The sequence below is a fragment of the Notolabrus celidotus genome, chromosome 5, assembly GCF_009762535.1.
Source record: "Notolabrus celidotus isolate fNotCel1 chromosome 5, fNotCel1.pri, whole genome shotgun sequence".
Lineage (NCBI taxonomy): Eukaryota > Metazoa > Chordata > Actinopteri > Labriformes > Labridae > Notolabrus > Notolabrus celidotus.
In genome coordinates, this window is record NC_048276.1 from 32,640,628 (window position 1) to 32,657,869 (window position 17,242).

Consider the following 17,242-nt stretch of genomic DNA (forward strand, 5'->3'; position numbering starts at 1 on the left):
TGTGTGTGTGTGTGTGTGTGTGTGTGTGTGTGTGTGTGTGTGTGTGTGTGTGTGTGTGTGTGTGTGTGTGTGTGTGTGTGTGTACTGCTTGTTCCAGCCTTGCTCTAAATGGGAGTACCTGGGAGTGCTTGGGGTGAATGTATATCTGTTTATTTAGCCGTACCTGGAAGAAAGTCGTTTCTGTGGAAAGGTGTGAACCAAAAGGAGAACAGCCCTTAAAGGGAACATCACACCTTGCACTTTATTTGATTTAAAAAGGAGCAAAAGGACCCTAAAGGAAGAGAGAGAGAGGAGGGCGAGCAGAGGAGACATCCTGCCAAACAACCTGTGCCATCGCCTTGGTCCTGGCTTTGCCTCCGCAGCAGGAAAACTTTTACGGGACATTTGTTGAACTGTTGAGAGATTTTTAGAAGGAGTTCAGATGGCTTTTGCATATTGAACCAACACTGGTACAATTTAATCTATCTCTGATGAACTGTTGCATTTCTTGCGTAGATCATGTTGCATCCAATCTGACCTTTTGGCACCGAGGCTTTTTGTGACAGAAGCCCGAACAGAAAATTACAACATGTCTTTGTTTTTCTTGAAAGTGCAATATCATTGCAGAGACTTTTCATTCCAAATTTTCAGACTTTTGGGTATGTCTAAGTCTTTTTTTTTCTCTCCTTGTGTTTCATATGAAGAATTTAAAAATGTAAGTTGTACTCATTTTCAAGACATTTCCTTTGAATGTAAGACAGTTAGTGGACTATTTTCAGTCAAACTATCAAGTTGGTTTTCCTGATTTCAGCGCCTTTTTCCATTACTTGAACTGTCACACATGGCATTTAATTGATCACACACCTTTGTGTACAGCATCTTTATAAATGTGTCTTGCATGGGTTACTTTCCGATATGTTCATGGCCTTGTATTGTACTGTTCAATTGTTACTATATATTTATTCTTTCTATCTGAGAAGTCTTGGAAATGCTAGTATTGAGCAGTCAGCATGTCTACACTAATGCACCACATGTCAGTCTGATCATATCAACAGGTTTGAAACAGTTATGTCTTGTACTACAGTGATGCATTCTTAATGCCTCTAGCATCGGTGAACATTAGCAGCAGTTGTTGACTACTTTTTAGGTGCTATTTATCTTCTCTGTGCTTTCTTGTGTTGTTTTTAGTCTGATGGAGCGACAGAAGCTGAGCATTAGGAACAATGAATGAAGAGTGAGTTGGAGAAAGGTTGTGTTAGTCAGTGTTAGAAACTGCAGTGCCAATCAGAGTAGGGTTAGATATGTATGCGATATGTGCCTGGATAGATGCTGGTTTATATTTAGAACCAAGGTGGTAAAAACCGCCCTGCCCTCCACTCCACTAACAGCAACACCGGTCTGTTTTACAGGATAGCTTCCAGGTGTGACTCGAATCTCCCACACACAGCTCAATACAAGAAATGTTCGAAATCAGCCAGACAGAGGGTGAGGAAAAGTGTAAATAAGATCAGTTATTGGTGCCATAAGAATATGATGCTACTAGGAATTGATGAGGTGAAGAAGCCTCAGTTTGTGCCTCTCGTGTTTTACCGCTACATCATGGAGACAACAGCTCAATTCTCCAAAAACTGATCTCCACCAGTTTTTCAAAAGGTTGTTCTGGAGGAGTTTACATACAATCATTCAAATTATATTTTACTCTCTGCACCATATTCCTTGATGACTTCATCCAAACATTCTTCTGAAATGAAGTAGACTACATTTTCTTTTGATTCTTAGTTTTTATGAGCATTGAACACATGCAGAAAATCTCTTTAGTCACTACCTCTGCTTCATAAGTCAGACCAAGATCAGGGACAGAAATGACAGCGGGATTACCTACACTTATTCAAGGTAGTTCAATTTGCTGTCATGTTTACAAGCGCAGATTGACGTTTCTTGTTCAAATGATAGATTCATTGTTGTGCTGCATAACGAGCCAGAGGAGAAGTCGTTTCGAGATTTCTGTCAAATAAATATAGTCTGCATACTTCCGTAATGTTAAGCATACCAGAAGAAGTCTCAGTATTTTAATTGGATGAAGTCAAAAGTATTGCATCTGGTCACACTGCGCGGTAAGCAAAGTATCATGCACAATCCCCTGTGCTGCAGAAGCCACTGGAAGGCTTAGCTTGTTTTACTGATGTGAAAGAATTCTGCATGTTTGAACCTCCAGCTGAGTTAATGTTGCATACATTATGAAGTAGAAGCAGCAGAGCTCTCTGTTTCAGGAAAATTTGTATTTCCAACAATTTTTTCTCTGATGAACACCAGGCTTCTGACTGATCAGCTGTGTGAGCTGCAGGGGCAAAGGCACACCTTCATAGTGCGCTAATATGACAGAATTGTAAGTGTACGCCATTCACAGTACGTACTTTGGGAAGCTGCAGCAGAAAAAAAGAATGTAACAGCTGTTATTAAATCCACATTTTTTTGCTCAGGGGACTAAACAACTTTCTCATCAGGATGGTTCAGAGAGGTTTGAATGATTCTGTTTTGTTGAACAATCTTTTTTGTTTATTTCCCTGAAAAGATGCAGCCGAGCGATGTGACAGTAAAACGTTTGAGGCCTAAACTCAGGCGCAGTGACAGTGGCATCAAACAGGGACCAACATACACACACTTGAACCCTAGTTTGGCTCGCTTAAGTGCACTACTTTGACCAATCCCTGTTAGTCTATCATGACGTCTATCTGTTTTGTTAATGAGAGAACCAGAAATCACAAACATACTGCACTAAATGACTTGAGGCTAACGCCTGGCTGATAACTGCTACGTGGTACATTCATGAATGCAAATTCAAAGTTGAAGGTGAATTAAGCTTTAGTTTGAATTTATACTAGTGCCATTGTTATAGCTGTGCCAACATTTGTTTTTAGCTGAAGGTTTTTTATTTCATTTCTGTTTGATGTAAGCCTTATCGTTTGTGTGATGGAGGGAATTTCCACACAGAACAAACTTTGTGGCCAAATATCTGCAAAGAAATATCTTCAGTTGTCCTCCGCTGACATGCTGAAATCAGATCTTTGGGAACATTAAACCCAATGCACATCATCAGTTTAGCATTGCATGCTGCCTATGTTTAGACATCCTGGTATTGCTGTGCCTAAATACTGCCTCAGAAAGCTGCTAGCATGTTTGTAGACTCTTAATCTTTAATATGTGAGACAAAGTGAGAGAGGGACATGCAGAACCTTTATTTCTGCACCAGTAAGAAAGTTCTCTATCTACATTACATGCACACAGGTGGATACCAGGCTGACAAAGTGAGAATTAGTATTCATGAATGTGCCACGTTGGTGTTATTGGAAACGTTAGCTTTCCTTCTGTCACTGATTTAAGATGCCAGTATCAACATTTTAGCAAGCAGTGTTGTTGTTTTCATTCTTCATGTTTGTTTGGATGTAGCACAGAAACATAACCACTAACACACAACTTGACAGCTCTGATATATCGGGGTATTTGGGTTTCAGAGTCACTTACAGCCTGGCAGTAATAGTGAGAGTAAGGAGCCAAAATAACAGGGTGTCAAGCTCAATCTGAAAACCAACAGGTCGTTCCTCTTCAAGCTTTTACTCATGTGCTACAGCGGTGCCAAAAACACAAAGAGGCTGATGAAACATGAAGACTTACTGTACAGAGTAATATTGTTTGCTATGTAACTGTTGGACAAATGTAAGACAGACTAAGTTATCTTTGGAATTTTTTTTAAACCATTTATACTTTTTTATGTTCCCTCTTTACTTTTCTACTCATTTTCTGTCTCTGTCATCAAGTGATCCTCATTGCGTTGCTATTGTTACTCGTAATTGTTGCACTTTGTGATTCTTTGCCAAAAGTGTTAAGGCTTTCACTGTTAACCTCTGCACACACACACACACACACACACACACACACACACACACACACACACACACACACACACACACACACACACACACACACACACACACACACACATACACACACACACACACACACTGAGACATTATATAAACACACTCCAGCTTCTAGACTAACCAGGCTTGGCTGGAGTGAACGGACCTTCTCTGTTTTTCTTTCTGACTTTTTGCGATAAAGCTTCTCGGTTGTCTGTACATACTTCCCGCACGGCCATGCCAAAGCAGGTTTTCAGAACACGAAACCATTCAAATGAAGCTGGTGGTGGTGACTTTTGTACGAATCCAAAAATGCCAGTGCATGTAGCAAAACCGCTTCAGATCCGCTCGCACCATTACAGAATCACAGGAACTATATTTTTGTTTCAGAGTGTTGTAAACATTATCCACTGTTGCTACTTTGATAAACATACTGTGTGAAGTAGAAGGCTTATGTTGCACAATTGCATGCAGTAAAACAATTTTATAATATTTGTATTCAGTAACCTGCAGTATACAGTATGTATATAAAAGTAGCAGCAACTTCTATCAGTTATTACTATGGGATTCATGTTATGGATGTTATATTAGTGGGAGATGTTTTTGTTCACTATCAGCCAGAGTGAGTGATCAGTTCGAGTACTTGCAGGATTCAAGTGAAATATTTCCCAGATTTTCAAACGTTTTTAAAAACAGGATCATGTGATCTGCCTTGTACCACAGAGGGACGGGGGAAGACCTGAAGAAGCTTGCAGTGGCGAGCAAGTTAGCTTAGCTTCTTCTGTGAACTTTAGACAAACTTAACACAACACACACAAAAATGAATACACCAGACAAACCAACATAACCTCTGGTTCCACCAAATTTAGCATCGGTAGCATCAAATGTATGACTGAGTCAATACGTTAGAGGAGAGAATAATGACTGGACCGGAGTTTTGATGGTAGACTGTCCTGCAAACCCTGCAAGATCTCCAATGGTCACACTTTCTTGGACTAACAACGGCCACAGATAGAAAGCAGCAGATTGCAGTGGAAATTTGGGGCTTTGAAGATCAAAACATGAGATCAAAAACACATTAATACACTTAGACACAGGATTAAGGGGTGTAATGTGCTACAGATACCAAGCTTACAGTGAGAATTGAAGAGAACTTTTTAAAAAACAGGCTGAAGGTAAACCTGTTGTCATAATATTATGTCTTTCTCACACATTGGTCACATCCAGTCACAGAAATCAGACGCCTCTAAAAATAATTTGTTTAAACCGCAGCCTGAGTTCCTGGATTTGAAGACGTAGAACTAAACCCTTTATGTGTTTCACAACCTGATCCAAACGGGTCTAAATTCATCTTCACGTCAGGATCCTTATTTCTGCAGTGTTTGCCATGCCTTAATGGTTTGAGCACAACTTGGCACATCCTATCTTTGAGGGTCCTTTATTATTGTTCAAGTACTGATTGGCCTTCATTGCCTCACCTACTGCAGGAGCTGGATTCATCAACATACAGTAGTAGCTAAATATGCTAACAAAACTTATCAAAGGCCCCTTTTCCAGGTCGTTCCACCCCACCCCCAGTGGAAGGCAAAGTAAAGATCACATTATTTTGTTCAAAGTGCATCATGTAGATCTCAATGAAAAGAGTAACACCAACAAGGTTTCCTGGGACTAAGGTAAAGATGCATTATGTCCGATTTGTAGCCCTGAAAGGTAAATCTCGGGTTCTTATTTCAGTGCTTTTTTCCCGTTTTGCTTCACGACAGAACAAAGACATGATCGCAGTTGAGGTTTGCTTGCCTATCCATTTTTAAAGCCTCCTCAACCTAGAAACTGCTGCATGTGTCTGAAAACAGCTGCACTGGGTGTTCTGTTTATCTCAATGAAAGCATTTTGTAGACTGTACTGAATCTGGCTCCGTCGTACCAGGTCACCGGGAACCTTCTGCATTCTTGTCATCGACATTTTTATCTGAGATCGAGTCTTGTCCACTCAAGGAATGAGCTTGTGATTCTTCTTGTATTTTTCTGCTGATGTTTATTAACTGGAGACTGGAATACCTACTGCATGGTGACACTTCTAGAAGATGCTACGGTCTTTATAACAAGTATCTTTTATCAGTATTTTATAACCTTGTTAATTTTATATATCCACTTTACCTTGCGTTCCAAACCCGTATGTTTACTGATAGCTAGGTTTCAGAGAGCTGTGCTGTATGTTCTGTACCGTGTGCTTGTCTGTGTGTTTCTTTCAGCGTGAGCTTTCTTTTTCTTTTCCAATGCGTGTTCGTTGAATTTGGTTCTCGGTTACACTGTGGTTATTTTATAGCTACGATCTGAAATTATTATTTTTTCTTTTGTATTTAATGTCAACTTGTGGCATGACTTTGAAATAAAACAGGAAAACCTCTCCGGGTTTGTTGTACTTCTATTTCAACCAAGAAGAACATATCTCCCTGATTAAAAACACTGTTGATGTTTCATTTTGAACTTTGGACGACACATTGATTTGAATAAGAAAACACTGTGAGACAAACTTATTTGTATGATAATTTTTCATTTTACAGGGACCATATATATTGATGAACACGTCTGTTAACATGCTAGAGTTAGCCAAAAGGCTAGTTTCCATCCTCTGATATTAAAATTGGCTCCCTAAAAAGCACAAGAAGATCTTTTACATCAAGGTCTCAACCAACGTGGACTTTAAATGGACATGTTTTAGGTAACACAACAAAATGTTTCTAAGTTTAAAGGCAGAAACATTCAGAAATAAAATAGATCATATTAGCTTATATTCAGTTCAAACAGATGTCTGCAGATTCTCTTCTTCTCAAAGGTTGAGTATGTTTCAGTAACAACTGACCTCAAAGCTATTTCTTTATGAAGACTGTTCGCCAAAACTTGCCTTGAGTATATTTTTGCTTGCATCACACTGGAGCTCTTTTCTTCTTTTATTGCACAGTGCACAATCTGCAAGAAAAGAACTGAAGATTTATAATGAATGGATCCACTCTCCTTCCATTTTTAATACACAGATCGATGATTCAGGGATGAGCATCAAGAGAGAATTAGTTCTAAACCAAAATGAAAGTAAGTGTACGTATCACATGATGACTCAATAAAAGATGAAGAGAAGGAGATTGAAGGCATACAGATAAAACATGCTTTGTGGTGTCTGTGCTGAACTTCTCTAGAGTACTTGTGCAGCCCCCATTTAGAGCGAACGAGTGCAGAAGTCCTGCTTTTTGTGTTCAAGAGAAGGGCTTGGATCAACTCTGCTCCCGACACTTTAATACATCTGCAAACGTGTCTTACAAAAATCAGACACAGACTTTATTCTGTTGTTGCTAGAAGACACTGCTACAGGGTGACCAAATGTTGTATTGTCACTCAGCAATCTTATATACAGCTGTACGTATATCACTGTACTGGAGTTAAATAGTGCAAAACATTCAGGAAATGAGAGTATTACCAACCATGTCACAAATATTTGATCAAACCTAGATGGCCAGTAATAGCTACATTTAAATTAACATTGAATATCTGAAAAAGCTTCTATTTTTTTCCAGGTGGTTAAAGAGATTATTTTTCACCAAATTTAGTAACATTTCCTCAAAATGTGCTGGATTTGGGAGGAACTGGTTTAGCTCAGCAATTAAATTCCAATGCTCTGTACACAGAGGCACCGTTCTCTCCTCAGTTTCTAAATAAAAGTGTAGAAAAGCACAATAAATGTTTAATTAGTTGAGACCAAATCACATTATGTCAAGTTTCTCCATAAACTGATCTCACTTCAGGTAATCATGGCTTGTTAGGAAAGATTTGTCAAGACCAAGGGAGTCTCTGGAGGAAAATGTAGTTCCTAAAACGCGTTGCTCAGAAGTTGTTGTTGCACCTTAAATGGGCCAAATTGCACTAAAATGACATGCACATCCTTTGGTTTGTCAGCATTTCACCAATCAGCTGTCAGGTCAGTAATGATAGATTCCTTCATATCTATGTGGATAGTGTTTAAAATGTTTATTTTGGTACTTTGCTAAGAGAATCTAGTTATTATGTTTAAGAAAACAAACAAACAGTGCAGGTGAGTCTTACAGGAATCCTAAAGGTTTTGTAGGAATCTGTTCATAAAGCCGAGTTAGAGTCAAAGTTAACGCTCTTATTTTAATAGATGAGGTGTCTCAATACCAAATTTAACTAAATAACTGCTTCTGTGAGAAAAAGATGTCATTTTTTTATATTTAAAGCCGATTATTTAATCTATTAACACAAAAGAAAATCCACAGAAGTCTGAGACAAAAGATACTCAAAGAGGTCAGTGAGACGTGACTTCAGTCTTGTGTACTTTCTGTTGACCGACTCTTTGAACCTAACAAGCGTGTGGTAACAGAATAACAGCTAGGAAAATCATGACCTGGATCACCTCCCTCTCCACCTCCCAGCAGGGCTCTGTATGTGCCACCAACAGGCTCCACCTCCAGCTAATCAGGATCAGCAGCCATGAATGAGACACAGGGAGAGAGTCTGGAGAGCCTCGTTACTGAATGACCCAGACATCAAACTGTAAAAGGGCCAAAAACATAAAAGCCCAATCATCCTCTGGAGGCTGGGACCAGGAGAGATCAGGTGAAGACTGTGGGGGAGATTTTTTTAAAGAGAGTCAGAGGATGGCAGAAAAAGACGAGATCTAGGAGAAATACTTCATCTCCAGTCTTGTACCATCTTCATCAACCATCCAATCAACTCTGGGCCCCCTCACACCTTTAAGGACAACACAGGACAGAGAAGAGAAGGAGAAAGAGGGGCTTTTAGAGGTAAGTGGGGCAGGTGGACATGGCTCAAGGCTGAAGGCTTAGGCTGCGGCCAGGCCACAGTGCTGCTGCTCTGCTGTAGCTTTAGGCCAAAGCCTCTTACTGCTCCTCGCCCTGTGCCAGCACTTCAAGGAGCCATTATGTACCCTTCAAGTAAATACAGTAGACTAATGTGTGTGTGTATTTAATGCATAAAGTCTGATTACCTCTCTACTACTAAATTAGATTACTGCTTCAGATGAGACGTCAGTTCTTTGTGTCTCTGAAGAGATGAGTGACAGAAACATAAATGTGCTGATGAAAGATGTTTGTATGAGCTGTAAAAGTAAACATGAATGACATAAAAGATGGAATCAGGAGGTGAAGAATATGGTTAATGAAACTACATCTGAACAAGGTAAAGTCAAAACAACCTGACCCAATAAACCCTCTCAAGTAGGACTACAACTTGTGATTATTTACCATGTCTAAGCTCTGTACTAACATCTTTAAAATGTTGTATTAAGTGAAAACATACCCATCAAAACTTCTTATAACCAAATGTGACATCTTCGACTTGACGTGACAAATGACTTGATTTTAGATCTATTATAACACAGAAAAGCTCAAATTCTTCATGTTTTAGAAGCTGAAACTCTTCAATCTTTGTCAGTTTATGCATTTCAAATGTTCTTAACAACAACACGCAGATTTTCTAAACAGATCAAGAAGCATTTACTGTCTTTTGAAGATCTTCAACACCAAACTGTTCAACACAGGATGTGTGTATAAAACCTGATCCTTTAGAGGAAAGTCAAACTGTCGTCCCCTCTCAGAACCTTTGACCTCAGAGGTATCACAGGAGCTGAGAGAAAACAAATAGATGGCATGTTATGTATGCATACACATCCTCAAGATTTTATATAAGCCAGATAATGAAGCTTGAATTGTGACACACTTTCTTTCTCTGCCTGGGCCTCACTGCTACTACAGCTGAGCTCAGAAAAATGTGAGTTAGCTGTAAAACAAAGCCCTGGTTCAGTCCAAGGACCTCTCTGCTCTGAGCTGTGTTTCCATCACTCAGATTTCTGCCTGATAAAGATCCACTGACATCACTTATTAGTATTATTGAAGAAAAACAGTTTTAAAGTTGTGCACTTCGTACTGTCCCAGAGACAGTTACATCATGACCGTCCTCTCATACTGAACATCAGGAATACATGGAGGAGGAAGTCAAGAGTTTTACACGATTGACTCAACTCTCATGTGTCTAAATGATCAGACTAAGAGTGATTCCTCTTTGTCTACCCCCCTCCTGTTTTCCAGGACATGAACGATTGTAATATTTGTACTAAAAGCTCAACTGGAAGAAAAAAGGGTGTGTCAGACTTTATATGAGATAAAACAGCAAAGTTAGGAAGGCTAGGGATTGATTGTTCCATAGTACTGAGTGAATGATGGATAAAGTGATTGGAAAATATATTTAGTAAACATTTGCTTTCATTAAATGATGCAAATAAATATTTATTTTTTAAAAATGTAATAAGAAAAGTAACATGGTCGTTGTTTGTCACTTAATACCTCAAAATAAGGGTTGTGCTGAAGCACATGTGCCTCAACATTACTCTTGAAAAAGTGTTAGAGAACTTTAATCATGACCCACACCTGAATTCTGCATTACAGTGTTGACTTCTTCACGTTAATCTGTGTTACTATTGTTTTTATAGAGACCAAACTGCAGGACTCATGGAGGACAAGGAGAGTCTGAACACTGCTGGTCAACGATGAAAGCTTCATGCCTCGCTGTGCCTCTGAATCCCTGCCATGTGAGTCAGAACGGATACACACATACAGTGCACATGCTTGTTAGAGCAGCATTATGGGCCACACACGCACACACGTACACTCACACACACATGCAGATTAGCAGCCAAGGCATTAACAAGATTTCTGTTGGCCGCTGCATGTAAATCTCTGACCAGGTTGAGTGGAGGTCTCACGAGCTGTGAACTCTGCGTCTCAAATAAACTAATAATAAACTTTACTCCAAGACATGTACGAAAACAAAATCTGAAAATACTACAAGTCAAAGTTCTGTAATCCAAACTTGACTCAGTATAAATATGTGAACTATTAACAAAAAATACTTAAAAGATCAGAATCAAGTTTACGTTCAAGGATGTTTACAGATACGAGGAGTTTGTCTGTGTGCTTGATGCTAAAACAATGAACAAAGTGATAGAATAAAGAAGTAGGACGCTATTAAACAGCAGAACTCTTAGAGAATAGAGTAGAAAGGATAAGAAATATATACTTACATAAATAGTGTGCAGCTGTACAGGAATTTGCAAGATGATGGTGAGTGCACCAATCTTTATAATATTAAAGGAACAGTGTGCAACAGAGAGAGAGTATACTTTAGTCCTGTGTGTGTTAATGTAGCACAGAAGGTCTACTCAAGAGTCTTCAGAGATTCTTTTGTGGCTGTTATGTCTTTATTCAGAAGATAAGACATTGGGTAGAGTGGGAAACCAGGAAGAGAGAGTGGGAATTGACATGGATGTCGATGGTTGGAGAGTCGAATCCAGTCCTCTGCTGATGGTTTTGAAACCTCTGTACGTACAATTTAACCACTGAGTTTAACCAGTGCTCTCTTAACGCTGATGTAACGTCAGGTGACTGTGTGACTGTATGGGGTGTCACGTAGGTGAGGTGGGGGGCATCGTTGTTGATGAGGTTTGCAGCAGAGAGGAGGAAACTGATCCAGTGCCCCTTCCCTTTCAGTCCTCATGAAAGAGAAGGGATTCAAAGAGTTGTTTTATATTTTGCTGATCTTGTCCTGTAAATGTTTAAGTGTTTTCTGGCTTTAAAAAATCTCATCCTTCTTCATTTCAAATATCTGAAGTGCAACTCTTAGCATTCAGTTCAACCTTGAGCAGAACCTTACATCACTCCCCAAAATCTCCTTAACCTCTAGAGTCCAGCACCAAACTGAGACCCAAACTCAGATCTGTCCTTACATTAAGGTGTAGGACCTGCACTTGACTCCAGAGCTGCAGGCATCATTTGTTGGGTTCATCCACTACAGGCTGATCGAACACATTCCCTATTCAGTCTCTGTGTTTTTCCTCCCAGCGTTTCTTAAGAGGTGATAACACACGTGTTACAGACGTGATGTGTTTACATCTCATGTGACATTGCTCAAAACTCTTATGGTTGAGAAATGACATTATATCCTCCACGGGGGATTACAAAGCAATGTTTCCGTTACACAACCATGCTCCTTTGCTTTTGCAGTAAAATGTTAGTTTTAGAATGTGGTCTGTTACTGCTGCAGCTTTCCAGCCTTTGGACTTTCAGAGCTAAAACACTCATAAAAGCCAAGACTTTGTTCTTTATTTGGATCTCTGTCCGCTTCCAAAAAGTGGTTTCTAGTTATCCTGGAGTCACTAACCCTTTGAATTAAGACTGAACAACAGTGTCCATAAAAGCAATCAAAACAGAGGTGTGTCCAGAGGGGTCATCAGGGATGGCCCCCGAAATCCCAGACTATGATTGGCTATTTGACATGTCAGAGGCGGAACTCATTTGAAGTCTTTGCATTTAAAAGAAGCACATTTCGTTTTGTTATCACTCTCAGTATTAGAACAATTCTTCTGCACATCAGTTTTATACGACAGGTTAAGGGAGCTGAATCAGTCCATTTAATAAAATACCTCTGCACAATGTAAAAAAATCAAAAAACAAAACATAGACTGCCAACATTTAAGTGCTTACAGATTCTTAATACTGTTAGTTTAAATGTTGAATTTGAACATACATCATCTTTTTGAGTCTTAAAAATGTGTGTATATATGTCACAACTCTGTTGTGTCAGCGCTGTGTTTCCACTCGCCGTCCATTCTCACATTATTTATTTATCTATAAAAGAACGCCATCCATCAATGAGACAATCTCTCTCTGTCTCTCTGCGTCTGATAACCTGCGGAGCCTGACACATGATCTGCATGCAATCAGAGACAGAGAGGCTTTCCAGCACGTCCCTCCTGTTAATGCACTGACTGAAGTGAAATGTCTCTTGTTGAATATAAAACTTCTCATAGTGCTGTTTTAAAAGTGATGTGTAGCTGGTTGCTTCTGATGTCATTCTGCACCAACTTAGCTTTAAGTGATTATAAAAGGCCTTGTCATTAACAAGCCTTCTTGTTCTCACGCAGATAAGCTGTTGTGTTAACTTCGTGTTAAGTGTGACATTTCAAAACACAAGTTGTTATAAAACCTGTTTCTGATTATGTTATAAAAGATCAAACAGAACAGTAGGAGGTGAGATGGGACACATCACAGTGTGTACGAAGAGAGTGTGTGTGGGGGCAGAGAGAGAAAACAAAACTTGATTTCTGTATTTTATTCCAAAGTGCAGCTCTCTGTTTAACTTTCATGTTTTTAAAATGAGATCTAAATAAAGACGATTGGATTGTGTGAGAGCTGAAACAAGAGAAGGTGAGCAAATTCAAGTCAGTCCTGAACACAAATTGGAAAAACTGTAGAACAAAGCACGATAAATGCACAAAGTGACCTCGTAATAGATTTCAAAGATGACACAATGTAATATAAAAAGGGTATTGTATTATGATATTTTCAATAGACATCCTCTGCCATAGATGCAGCATCATTATGTGGGAAACACAGTTTAAAGTTATAAGATATACACAGGACCAAAGGCTCTTAACGTTAGTAGGTAAGGTTTCATGTGTGGAAATAGAGAGGTAAATGAAAGTCCTTTAATCCTGTGTGCACACACTTCATGCCAGCCCTGCATAAGTCAGTGTCTTAGTTTGGCCAAGGTCCAAAAAGTCTTGTCACGCCTGGGACAACAGCAACACCTAAATATAATAACTGACTTCAGCAGTTTTAGAATCAGTCTATGGTAGCAATGAATCGAGTGATTGATCATTAAGAACGTGCTCAATGGTGTTTTCAGGTATCAGCATGTGGTCTCATGTTACATTCATCTATCAGGGTGGAGTCATTTAAAGCAAGTTTCCATGTGAACCAACTAGGTGAAGGTGTTTAGCCTGATGGTGACACTCAGCCAGGCTCCTGGTGATGGCTCTTTTTCGGGGAGTAATACTGAACAACGGCCTCTAACAACACGGACACAGAGGTTTCAAAGTTTTCACGGGACATGGTCCCATCTTTTGATACAAAGCTACCGGTATCTCTGCAAAATGTTTTCATGTCAGGGTGTTAGTCAGGTTCTGGCTCCTAACTGACACCCCGCCATATGGACTTACGTTTCTTTTGTCAATAAAAGTAAGTAGGCAGAAAACTGGACACTGACAGTGTTTCTGTTCAGTTCTCTTGTTGCCGCAATTCAACATTCAGTAGTTTGAGACTTACTTTGTATGACTGCAGAGATGACTTTTATGAGCCTGCTCCACGTGTTGATATCGTTAAACCAATTATAGCCTTCACCTCTATATGATCAGTGGTTTTGTAACACTGTCAGTTAGACGTGTTATATTATAGTGGAAATTAAATGAATATAATTCTGGGGAAAATGTATTTGGGGTTGTCTTTGCGATTTGCATCTCTGATTCTGCCATTTTAGTAAAATCCCACTTTTCTTCTGCCTGATGTAAACAGCTCTTATCATGTGGGTCAGTCATCTAATTCAGGATGAAACAGACCCGTGCTGTAAATTTCAGGACAAACCTATTAGTTGCCAGATTGGCACCCTGTGGTTCAGGATAAGAGGCTCTGTCTTGGCATTAGCAGAGCGTTTTGTGACTTTTGTGATACAGATGAAGCTGGCTTAAAATGAAGTGCGTATATCTCACATAAAGTTCCCTGCTCCTGTTTGAGGAGAATCTGTGTGTATCAGTTCATCTTTAAGACAGAGCTGTCTATGTGGCACATGCGACTGAATGTTAATCCACTTATTGGACCACTAATGGATCATTAATACACTTAGCTCCTCCCCCTTTGACAATGGGTTATCCTCATGCAGTGCTGTTTGTTTAGCCACACAAGCTATTTTTGGTCTCAGCCTGTTTGTGGTTTCCAAAAGGAAGGAACAGAACTGTTCACCTTTAATCCAAATAACTCTGACTCTCCTTTAACAGATAAAACTTCAAACCTTTTCTGTTTTTGTTGTACAATTTTCATTTAGACAACTTCAAAACATGTCAAGCTTCAATAAAACTGTCTCTGAGTGGCACAGTAAACTGGAAACAGGAAGGTCAGGGCACCGTATACAGTATAGCATCCCGTCTTTGTGAATAAGGATAAAGAAACGCAGCTCAGAAGGGGAGAAAATGATTCAGCAGTCACAACTGCAACAACTATGGCTCGTACTTAACGATGGGATTAGCCCCTGGAATCCAAGTAAGCCTTTGACAGCCCCCAACAGACCCTGTAACCCCCTTTTAACCCCCCTAACACTCTCCTCACTGGACCAGCTGAGCCACATGGCTCGTTGTCTTACTCGGAAATGTCACATAGAACCGTGTGATATAGATTGTGAAGGTGATATTGGACGACTCTCTCCTGTAGAAACACACAGAAGCTCATATATATATCAGTGATGCTTTGTTGGCCTCTCTTGTGTGCATTATTTGAATTATAAGATCAGTTTGACTTTGATAACATCCACACCAGTTCTGTGGTTTCCTTTTCTGGATCCTTGTTTAGGTTTTTGGTCCACAAAGTCTGCTGAAGCTGACCTCATTTTCACCCTGAATGCTCTCAAAAGCGACTATATTCGACCAACTGAGCATCAAACAGCAGACAGACAACTCTGGCAGTTAGCTGACAGGCTACATAACCGAGCACTTAGGATCTAAAGAGGGGGCTGTTTCCTCCGGAGCTGGGGCCGACTGAAGTAAAAGGAGGCTGAAGTTCCTTATGTCTCCTGAAAAAAGACTTAAAACAAGAATCTGAGTCATGGTTATGTTGTTTTGTTATCTGCTGTTGAAATATTCACTACATCTTTACAAAATAATTATCATTCAGACTTTTTTTGTTCTGCTGCTCCAATGTGACCAAACATCCTTACCTATAGCTGCAAGTTAGATTTATGAACAAGCCACTGTAGAAGCTTTAAAGGTAACTAACAATGCATTATCACTGATCACTCATTTTTTTATATTTTTATTTGGAAAAGTACAAAAATACAATTTCTTCAGCATTTTACACCTCAGCAAATAAATAAATAATAAATAGATAATAAAGTAAATTGTTCATCCATCGTATAATCACCCCTTCCCCCTGGTAATTGGGAGAGGTGATCGTATATACTCCGACTGTTTCTGTCCATGATGCTTTTCAAGATTTTTTGCTCTGAAGTCATTCCATTTCAATAACATACAATCAAAAGAACTGGGAAGCTTCCTTCTTGTGATTCTCAAAAAACAAAACCAGATTAAGAGCAGCCAAAGAGAGCGGGTTGTCACAAAGTACAGATAACTTCAAACTAAATCTGATCTTAGTGGTTTCACATACTCAGTCCATTTTGTACAGATCCAGTAAAACTTTTCATGCACTCTGAGGGAAACTGACAGTTTTTCCATAATGTAAATCTCATGCACAATATTAATCCATTCCTCAATGGTGGGTGATTATATTTTTAACCATTTTATTGTGATGGCTGTTTACTTGCCGTCAATAGTATACCAATACATTTTTTGTCATTAATATTCCAATTTTCAAATGATATATTGCTCAAACACAGAGTTTCACTTTTAAAATAAATCTTAACACCTAACTCATTCTGTACACTACCGTTCAAAAGTTTGGGGTCACTTAGAAATTTCCTTATTTTTGAAAGAAAAGCACTGTTTTTTTCAATGAAGATAACATTAAATTAATCAGAAATACACTCTATACATTGTTAATGTGGTAAATGACTATTCTAGCTGCAAACGTCTGGTTTTTAATGGAATATCTACATAGGTGTATAGAGGCTCATTTCCAGCAACCATCACTCCAGTGTTCTAATGGTACATTGTGTTTGCTAATCGCGTTAGAAAGCTAAAGGATGATTAGAAACATCTTGAAAACCCTTGTGCAGTTACGTTAGCACAGCTGAAAACAGTTTTGCTGGTTAGAGAAGCTGTAAAACTGGCCTTTCTTTGAGCTAGTTGAGTATCTGGAGCATCACATTTGTGGGTTCAATTATACTCTCAAAATGGCCAGAAAAAGAGAGCTTTCATATGAAACTCCACAGTCTATTCTTGTTCTTAGAAATAAAGGCTATTCCATGCGAGAAATTTCCAAGAAACTGAACATTTCCTACAACGATGTGTACTACTCCCTTCATAGAACAGCACAAACAGGCTCTAACTACAGTAGAAAGAGAAGTGGGAGACCCCGGTGCACAACTGAACAAGAGGACGAGTACAGTAGAGTCTCTAGTTTGAGAAATAGACGCCTCACAGGTCCTGAACTGGCAGCTTCATTAAATGGTGCCCGCAAAACGCCAGTGTCAATGTCTACAGTGAAGAGGCGACTCTGGGATGCTGGCCTTCTAGGCAGAGTGGCAAAGAAAAGGCCATAT

General features: G+C 39.3%; 1 protein-coding gene across 1 annotated transcript in view; it reads left to right on the forward strand.

Annotated features, from left to right (window-relative positions):
- The first annotated feature begins 8,417 nt into the window (after nt 1–8,417).
- The window catches only part of LOC117813102 (unconventional myosin-VIIa-like), a 45,526-nt gene continuing 36,701 nt past the window's right edge, over nt 8,418–17,242 (forward strand). The window contains exons 1-2 of the mRNA XM_034684187.1: nt 8,418–8,709; nt 10,413–10,511. The gene's annotated coding sequence lies outside the window, so the exon portion shown is untranslated. The remainder of the gene's footprint in view (nt 8,710–10,412; nt 10,512–17,242) is intronic.